The following is an 11,139-nucleotide window of genomic DNA, read 5'->3' as shown; positions in this document are numbered from 1 at the left end:
CATTTGATAAATTCCAACATCCCTTCATAATTAAAAAAAAACTCAATAAACTAGGCATCAAATTAACATACCTCAAAATAATAAAAGCCATATTTGACAAACCCACAGCTAACAACATACTGAATAGGGAAAAATTTGAAAGTATTCCCACAAAGAACTGGAACAAAACAAGTATGCTCACTCTCACTACTCCTATTCAACATATTACTGGAAGTCATAGTTAGAGAAATAAGGCAAGAGTAATAAATAAAGGTATCTAAATAGGAAAACAGGAAGTCAAATTACCTCTGTTCACTGATGACATTATGTTATACTTAGAAACCCTAAGGACTCCAGCAAAAGATTTCTAGACAGGGTAGATGATTTCAGAAAAGTTTCAGAATACAAAAATCAATGTACAAAAATCAGTTTCTATACACCAATAATGTCCAAGCTGAGAACCAAATCAATAACTCAATCCCATTTGCAATAACCACACAAAAAATCGAATACCTAGGAATACATTTAGCCAAGGAGGTGAAAGATCTCTACAAGGAGAAATACAAAACAGTGGTGAAATAAATCATAGATGACAAAAACAAATGGAAAAAACATACCACGCTAACAGATTAGAGGAACTAATAGTGTTAAAATGACCAGACTGCCCAAGCAATCTACAGATTTAACACAATTCCTATCAAATTACCAACATTATTTTTTACAGAATTAGAAAAATAAAAAATTCTAAAATTCACATGGAACTAAAGAGTGAAAGTAATTCTAAGCAAAAGGAACAAAATTGGAGGCATCACATTACCTGACTTCAAATTATACTACGAGGCTATAGTAACCAAAACAGCATGATATGGTACAAAAACAGACATGTAGATGAATGGAACAGAATACAGAGCCCATAAATAAAGCTATACAACTACAACCAACTTGTCTTCAAAAAAAATCAACAACCGCAACAAAATGGGTAAAGGACATGATGCTCAATAAATGGTGCTGAGAAAATTGGATAGCCATATGCAGAGGAATGAAACTGGACCCCTAACTCTCACAATACACAAAAATTAACTTAAGATGGATTAAAGACTTAAATGAAGACGTGAAACTATAAAAATCTTAGAAGAAAACCTAGGAAAAATGTTTCTGGAGGTTGGCATAGGCAAAGAATTTATGACTAAGACCTCAAAAGTAAATGCAACAAACACAAACATTGACAAACGAGACATAATTAAATGAAGAAGCTTCTGTATAGCAAAAGAAATGATAAACAGAGTAAACACACAACCTACAGCATGAGAAAAAGTATTTGCAAACTATATATCTGACAAAGGGCTAATATCCAGGATCTGTAAGGAACTCAAAAGACTCAACAAGAAAAATCAAGCAACCACATAAACTGTGGGCAAGGGACACGAGCAGATATTTCTCACAAAAAGACATACAAGCAGCTAACAAACATGTGAAAAAATGCTGAACATTGCTAATTATCAGAGAGATGCAAATTAAAGTACCAATGAGATATCATCTTACATCAGTCAAAATGGCTATTATTAAAGTCAAAAAACAACAGATGTTGGTAAGGATGCATAGAAAAGGGAATGTTTATACACTATTGGTGGGAATATAAATTAGTACAACCTCTGTAGAAAACAGTATGGAGATTTCTCAAAGAACTAAAATAGAACTACCATTCAACTTGGCAATCCCACTACTGTCTACCCAATGGAAAATAAATTATTATACAAAAAAGATATCTTCACTCATATGTTTATTACAGCACCAATCACAATACCAAACATGGAATCAATCTAAACGTCCATGAATGGTTGCTAAAGAAAATGTGCCGGTCGGGCATGGTGGCACATGCCTGTAATCCCAGAACTTTGGGAGGCTGAGGCGGGTGGATCACAAGGTCAGGAGATCGAGACCATACTGGCTCACATGGTGAAACCCTGTATATACTAAAAATACAAAAAATTAGCAGGGCATGGTGGTGGGCACCTGTAGTCCCAGCTATCTTGGGAGGCTGAGGCAGGAGAATGGCATGAACCCGGGAGGCGGAGCTTGCAGTGAGTTGAGGTTGCACCACTGCACTCCAACCTGGGTGACAGAGCCAGACTCTGTCTCAAAAGAAAAGAAAAGGTGTTACATGTATAACATGGAATACTATACAGCCATAAAAAAGAATAAAATCATGCCTTTTCAGCAACATGGATGAAGCTGGAAGCCACTTTCCTAAGTGAAATAACAGGAAAAATAAAATCATCTACTTCACGTTCTTACTTACAAGTGGAAGCGACCTGAAGGAAGCACTAAATATGGGAAGGAAAAAACGTTACCAGCCACTACAAAAACACACTGAAGTACAAAGACTAATGACACTAGGAAGCAACTACATCAACAAGTCTGCAAAATAACCAGCTAACATCATGATGACAGGATGAAATTCTCACATAACAATATTAACCTTAAACGTAAATGAGCTAAATACCCAATTAAAAGACAGAATGATAAGCTGGACAAAGAATCAAGACCAATCAGTATGCTGTATGTGAGAGACCCAGCTCACATGCAGAGACAGACATAGGCTCAAAATAAAGGGATGGGGAAAAAATTTACCAAACAAATAAAAAGCAGAAGAAAGCAGGGATTGCAAGCCTAGTTTCTGACAAAACAGACTTTAAACCAACAAAGATCAAAAAAGACAAAGGTCATTACATAATGGTAAATAGATCAATTCAACAAGAAGAGCTAACTATCCTAAATATATATGCACTCAATACAGGAGCACCCAGATTCATACAAGTTCTTAGAAACCTACAAAGAGACTTAGATTCCCACACAATAATTGCGGGGTACTTTAACATCCCACTGTCGATATTAGACAGATTATCAAGACAGAAAATTAACAAGGATATTCAGGACTTGAACTCAGCTCTGGATAAAGTGGACCTGATAGGTATCTACAGACCTCTCCACCTAAAAGCAACAGAATATACATTCTTCTTGGCACCAAATGGCCCTTACTCTAAAATCTATTACATAAATGGAAGTAAAATGCTCCTCAGCAAATGCAAAAGAACTGAAATCATAAGAGTCTCTCACCACAGTGCAATCCAATTAGAACTCAATATTAAGAAATATTGAGTTCTCAAAACCACAGACCTATATGGAAATTGAACAACTGCTCCTGAATGACTCTTTGGTAAATAATGAAATTAAAGCAGAAATCAAGAAGTTCTTTCAAACCAAAGAGAACAAAGAGACAGCATACCAGAATCCCTGAGACACAGCCAAAGCAGTGTTAAGAGGGAAATTTATAGCACTAAATGCCCACACCAAAAAGCTACAAAGATCTCATATCAACACCCTAGCATCACAATTAAAAGAACTAAAGATAAAATTCAATATCCCATCATGCTAAAAACCCTCAATAAAGTAGGTATTGATTGTCTGTATCTCAAAATAATAAGAGCCATTTATGACAAACCCACAGCCAATATACTGAATGGGCAAAAACTGGAAGCATTCCCCTTGAAAACCAGCACAAGACAAGGTTTCCCTCTCTCACCACTCCTATTAAACATAATATTGGAAGTTCTGGCCAAGGTAATCAGGCAAGAGAAAGAAATACAGGGTATTCAAATAGGAAGAGGGAAGTCAAAATGTCTCTGTTTGCAGATGACAAGATCCTGTATCTAGAAAACCCCATCATCTCAGCCCAAAGGCTTCTTAAGCTTATAAGCAACTTCAGCAAAGTCTCAGAATACAAAATCAAAGTGCAAAAACAGCAAGCATTCCAATACACCAACAATAGACAATCAAAGAACCAAAATATGAATGAACTCCTATTCACAATTGCTACAAAGGGAATAAAATGCCTAGGAATACAACTAACAATGGAAGTGAAGGACCTGTTCAAGGAGAACTACAAACCACTGCTCAAGGAAATCAGAGAGAACATAAACAAATGGAAAAACATTTCATGCTCATGGATAGGAATAATCAATATCATAAAAATGGGCATACTGCCCAAAATAATTGATAGATTCAGTGCTATTCCCATTAAACTACCATTGACATTCTTTGCAGAATTATAAAAAACTGCTTCAAAATTCATATGGAACCAAAAAAGAGCCCGTATAGCAAAGACAATCCTATACAAAAAGAATGAAGCTGGAGGCATCATGCTACCTGACTTCAAACTCTACTACAAGGCTACAGTAAACAAAACAGTATGGCATTTTTTTCCAAAATAGATATATAGCCCAATGGAACACAATAGAGATATCAGAAAAAGGAATGCATATCTACAACCATCTGATATTTTACAAACCTGACAAAAACAAGCAATAGGGAAAGGATTCCCTATTTAATAAATGGTGCCGGGAAAATTGGCTAGCCATATGCAGAAATTTGAAAATGGGCCCTTTCCTTACACCTTATACAAACATTAACTCAAGATGAATTGAAGACTTACATGTGAAACCCAAAATTATAAAAACCCTACAAGAAAAGCTAGGAAATACCATTCAGGATCTTAGCATCGGCAAAGATTTCATGACAAAAACACTAAAAGTAATTGCAACAAAAGCAAAAATTGACTAATGGGGTCTAATTAAACTGAAGAGCTTCTGCACAACAAAAGAAACTATCATCAGAGTGAACAGACATTCTACAGAATGGTAGAAAAGTTTTGCAACCTAACTTTCTGACAAAGGTCTAATATCCAGAATCTACAAGGAACTTAAACAAATTTACAAGAAAAAAAACAACAAACAACCCCATTAAAAAGAAGGCAAATGCTCTGAGCAGACACTTCTCAAATGAAGACATTTATGTGGTCAACAAATGTATTTTTAAAAGCTCAATATCATTGATGATTAGAGAAATGCAAATCAAAACCACAGTGAGATACCATCTCACGCCAGTTGGAATGGCAATTATTAAAAAGTCAAGAAACAATATATGCTGGCAAGGTTGTGGAGAAATAGAAATGCTTTTATACTGTTGGTGGGAATGTAAATTAGTTCAACCATTGTGGAAGATAGTGTGGTGATTCCTAAAAGACCTAGAACCAGAAATAACATTTGACCCAGCAATCCCATTACTGGGTATATACCCAAAGGAATATAAATCATTCTATTTTAAAGATACAAACACACATATGTTCATTGCAGCACTATTCACGATAGCAAAGACATGGACTCAACCCCAATGCCCATCCATGATAGACTGGAAAAAGAAAATGTGGTACACCTACACAATAGAATACTATGGAGCCATAAAAAGGAATGAGATCATGTCCTTTGCAGAGACCTGGATGGAGCTAGAAGCCATTATCCTCAGCAAACTAACACAGGAACAGATAACCAAACACCACATGCTCTCAGTTATAAGTGGGAGCTGAATACTGAGAACACATGGACACTGGAAGGGGAACAGTACTGGGGCCTGTCAGGTGGCAGGAGAAGTGAGAGGATCAGGATAAATAGCTAATACCTAGGTCATGGGTTGATAGTTGCAGCAAACCACCATGGCACATGTTTACCTATGGAACACATGGACACATCCTACACATGTATCCCAGAACTTAAAATAAAATTTTAAAAAATCATAAAAATAAGTGGGAGCTAAAGAATGGATACATATGAACATAAAGTTGGAAATAACAGATACTGGGGACATGAAAAGGAGGGCGGCTAGGAAAGCGGTGAGGGTTACAAAAAATTACCTACTGGGTACAATGTTCACCATTTGAGTGATGAGTACACAAGAAGCCTAAACCTCACCAATACACAATATATTCATGTAACAAACTTGCAGATGTACCTCCTGAACCTAAAATTGTAAACAAATACAAATTAAGAAAAAAATAATAAAAATGCCTGCATATAAATTGACTATAAGATGAGTTTTCTGTGGCATGTATACTCTATACAATCACTACAACTGGATTTCTATGAGTTATAGAATTATAAAACTTAAGAAAAACCTTAAGAGACAAAGTAAACAGAGTGTGAGGTGACAAATCAGTAACCTGTCTGAGCCAACACTCAGTAATCTGTCCTCCTCATTTCTGAGATCTCTCACTTGGAGTTCTCAAACCCCAAAGAGAGAAGCGAGCTTTGTGGCTTAAGAGACTCTCATGAAATGGCGTTAGTCTGCAGCCCTCAGCTATGAGACTAACTTACAAAACTTACAAGTCACCAAGACTATTTTCATATGAGTTAAACCATATTTTCAGAAATCTCATGACCGTAAATACCACAAAGCTTAAGTTTCAGAGCCCCCCAGTTTCACGTGTCCTTTCCAACTCCCATGCACAGTTTTGTTTTGTTAAAATGCGAATAATTTTTCTTGAAGACACCACCAAAATTGTATCAGCTTTTGGCAGGACAAAACTTGGGTCCATCCAGGTGTCCTCTTCTTCAAAGCCAAAATAGTCACTCAACAACAATACTTGCCACCGATCCTCAATAAGTTCCCTCCACCACTTCTGCCAAATCACCTACACAAGTGTCATGAACGATAGACTGACATTCTGAACACTTAAGGTACACAGTGTACCAAATATACTAGGATAAATATTTCACAGATTATATAGGGGCTCTTAAAATAAAACATGCCATCAAATTCCAGTAATAGGTATAATAATAGCTATTTCAATCAAGTTGTGAGCATTAAATGAGCTAATACATAGTTGTATTTAAGATAGCAACCTGTTATTTATTAAGCAATCAATACCTGTTTTATTGTGTGTGTGATTGTTTCTGTCATTCTTGGTATTTTCAGTCTCTTGATATCTTTTTTTTACAGGCAGACAAATTAGGTTTGATGAAGTAGTTTTAAGAAGGGGGAACAAAAAAAGAAAATAAATACATTATACTGCAGTAAGCTGACACTGTAGAAACCCAGGACAGGTGGCTTCTAATTCAGGAAAATATAAGCAAACGCATCAACTTTTAGAGGAAGCCAGGGACTGAACGCTTCATTTGACTGGAGAAGTATGAAGCATAAAAGGAAGTATAAGAAAGGTAAAAAATCAATTAGTACAATAATAATAATGACAAGAAATAATTCAAAACAATGCAAATGAGAACTACATGTAAATAAATATATGGAAAATAGAAGACAAATTTTAAAGAGTGGATTTATATTGAGGTTTTGAGTTTAGGTACCAAAAAAAGAAAACAATTATTATTTTTTTCCTTTTTTCCTTTTTTTAAAGGACTGAAAAGAGATTAATGTATGACTATTTCACGAGTGCTTACTACCTACCAGGTGCTATTACAGGCTATGTGATGCCACGTGGGAGCTGGGGGGAGTCATCATCCATCAATCCATGCTTCCATCCATTCATCTATCTATCCATTCTACCTTCCTCCATTATTCCTCTGTTTCACAACATCTCTCCCTCCCTCCCTCCCTCCCCTCTCTTCCTCTCCTAACTTCCTCCTTCCTTCCTTTATTCCTTCCTATCCAGTGCTTATAACTTGTCAAGCATATATTCTAGCCACTGGAGACATTGTGGTAAATAAAGCAAAGTCCTTTCTTGCATTCTGTGACAGACTGAGATAAAATGGGTAATTAACAAATACAACCCCCCCACACACATTTATTTATTTATTTATACCATACCAGTTACCGCATCAATCAGGATCCATTTAAGAGACAGAAATTATATAATAATTTTAACAGAGAAAGTCTAACACTAAGAATTATTAGGCAAAACAGGGTATTGGCTACTAAAGGGCAGAGAATCAGTCCAGGAGTGGGGGCTCATACCTGTAATCCCAGCCCTCTGGGAGGATGAGGAGGGAGGATCGCTTGAGCCCAGGAGTTCAAGATCAGCTTGGGTAACACAGGGAGACTCTGTCTCTATTAAAAAAAAAAAAAAAAAAAAGAATAAAATAAAAAGTAGCTGGGCATGGTGGAGCACACTGGTGGGCCCAGCTACTGGGCAGGCTGAGACACAAGGATGGCTTGAGCTCAGGAGGTTGTGTCCTGCAGTAAGCTATAGTCTCACCACTGCACTCAAGCCTGGGTGACAGAGTGAGTCCCTGTCTTTAAAAAATAGATAAATATGCCTGGCACAGTGACTCACACCTGTAATCCCAGCATTCTGGGAGGCTGAGGTGGGTGGATTATGAGGCCAAGAGATCAAGACCATCCTGGCCAACATGGTTGAACTCTGTCTCTACTAAAAATAAAAAATAAAAAATTATCTGGGCATGTTGGTGCGCACCTGTAGTCCCAGCTACTTGGGAGGTTGAGGCAGGAGAAGCGCTTGAACCCGGGAGGTGGAGGCTGCAGTGAGCTGAGATCACACCACTGAATTCCAGCCTGACAACAGATCAAGTCTCCATCTCAAAAAATAGATAAATAAATAAATAAATAAATAAATAAGTTAAATTAAGAGTAAACAGTAAAGAACTCTAAAGAATCCAGGAATACAGATTTGGGAGCAGCCAGTACCATGAGGGCTGGGGCAATGGTCCTAAGGAAGGAACAAATCTAGGGTCCCCACTGGCCAGGACTTGGATCTGAACCAGGTCATCACCCATTGGATTGCAGAGAGATTCTCAGTGAAGCCCCATTAAAGTGAGACTCACTGGTAATAAAACAATGACGTTTAAAAGGCAAAATAGAGCACCCGGAGATTACTTTTAGAGGGAAAATGAAGAGTAGGTGATGATGAACTTACTGAAGAGGGCGCAAAGACTGATGGAAGAGAGAGATGGAATTCTGGAGAACACTGGGCTAGAGATAGAGGTGGGATGTAAGTGATGGGTAAAGACCGATCTGTCAAATTAGAGCAGAGGTCATTTCACTCATGAATGGAATATAAGAGAAATTCAAGTGAAAACCCTAGAGAAACATATACTTTTTTGGATGCAAGAAAAAAGAACAGCAAGTGAACGTTACCAAGAAATAGAAAGAAAAGAGGGAAAAGAAGTTACTGAAATGAGTTTAGAAAAAGAATTCATTGAGACCAAAGAGAGGCCAAGGATAAGGACACTAGGAAAGAACCTTTGGATTTAGGGATGAGTCCATCTGGGAAATGTAAGAAAGCAATTTCTATAGATAGGTATGGGTGAAAGTTAAATTGCTTAGACAGTAAGGAAAGGCATAGGTCATGTGGTAAGGAATTTTGGTAAAGAAATGGAGATAAAACTATTACCCAGTCATAATTTCATTTAATCTCAATGACGTAGACTGCAATAATTCTCTAAATTGTCTCACATACTTCGAAATCTTCTCATTTGAATTTGTTCTAAATACTTCATCTTATGAATCTTTCCAAAGTGAAGATCAAATAGTAACATTCCCTTGCTCAAAACATCAATAACTTCATTTTAATATTTAAATTATCCAATTATTTAGACTAGACCTCAAGGTTCTCTAACACTTAAACTAAACATTACTTTGTGTTTGTTCTCTGACTGCTCCCCAATTTATTTTCTATTATAACAAAATTACAAAATTCACTGAACTTTCATGCCTCTATACCAGGGTGTCGAACCTTTTGACTTCCTTGGGACACTGGAAGAATCATCTTGGGCCACACATAAAATACACTAACACTAACAACAGCTGATGAGCTTTTAAAAAAATCTCAAAAAAATGTCATAATGTTTTAAGAAAGTTTACAAACTTGCATTGGGCTACATCCAAAGCCGTGTGGACAGCATGCAGTCTGCGGGCCATGGGTTGCACAAGCTTGCTCTATACATTCATGATCTCCCTCACACTTAATTCAGAGTATGACTTCCACCTCAGTGTTCTGGGTCCTTACACAGACTTCCATCCCATCCCAAGTGCTTCTTTCTTTACCAAAATTTTCGTGATTGCTGTGGACTGAATTGTGCCTCCTCCATACATCTCTGAAATCCTAATCCCCGATGTGACTGTATTTGGAGACAGGGTCTTTAGGATGTAATTGAGGTCACATAAGGTCATAAGGGCGGGGCCCTATTCCAATAGAACTGCTGGACTTATAAAAAGAAACCTCTTTCTCTGTCTCTCACTCAGTCTCCCTCTCTCTCTCTTTCTCTCTCTATTCTCTCTTTCTCTTGCTTTCTCTCTCTCTCCCTCATTCTCTCTTCCTCTTCCTTGCTCAGTCAGAGGAAAGGCCATGTGAGGAGAAAGTGGCCATCTATTATCCAGGAAAGGAGCCCTTGCAGGAAACCCAATCCTGCCAGAAAATTGATCTTGGACTTTCCAGCCCCTAGGACTGTGGAGTAAATACATTTCTGTTGTTTAAGCCACTGGGTCTGTGGCATTTTGTTACAGCAACTGGAGCTGGATAATACAAGATTTTATCACTTGCTTTTTTTTTAACCATCTACAGAATTCATTTTTGCAAAACAAAATGATGATTATTATAGTCTGAAGAACATTATATCTATTTTGTAGCCAACTTATCATAGATATTTGAATAAAATTCATGGAAAGGAAGAAATATAAAATTTATTTTTATATATCCTGTAAACAACTGACCCATTACAGTATACCCTGCACATTCAACATATAATTATATTGAATTGAAATTGTAAAAATTCTAACAAACTCAGATTCTATTAATAGATTTACCATATGCATGTGAGTTTCTCTCTCTCTGTGTGTGTGTGTGTGCGTGAGAGAGAGAGAGAGAGAGAGAGAATTGACAAAGTAGTCTCCTCTTTGAAAAATTAAGAGTAAATGCTCAAGCCTAACTTTCTAAAAGTCCTGTGTTTTAAACTTTTTTCATTGCATATCACAAACACATCTGAAAATTTGCACGACTCATCGGATATTAAAAATAAACTGTAAACTACCAGGCAATGTATATGTAAGTGTGTGATATAGTTTATATATATGAATACAGTTTGTATATGCAAATATACTTTGTGTATCCTCTCACAGTTTGTATATTTGTCTCCATTCAAATTTCATGTTGAATTGTAATTCTTCTTATTGAAGGTGGGGCCTGATGGAGGTGATTGGATCACAGGGATGGACTCTCATGAATCATCTTCTTGGTGCTATCCTCATGATAGTGAGTGAGTTCTCACAATATGTGGTCATTTAAAAATGTGCAGCTGCACCTCCCCCTTCACTCTCTCTCTTGCTTGTTCTTTCACCAGGTGATATGCCCACACACCC

The sequence above is a fragment of the Macaca nemestrina genome, chromosome 19 (assembly GCF_043159975.1).
Source record: "Macaca nemestrina isolate mMacNem1 chromosome 19, mMacNem.hap1, whole genome shotgun sequence".
Lineage (NCBI taxonomy): Eukaryota > Metazoa > Chordata > Mammalia > Primates > Cercopithecidae > Macaca > Macaca nemestrina.
The sequence above is the reverse complement of the archived record's forward strand: the minus strand, read 5'-3'. Positions refer to the sequence as shown.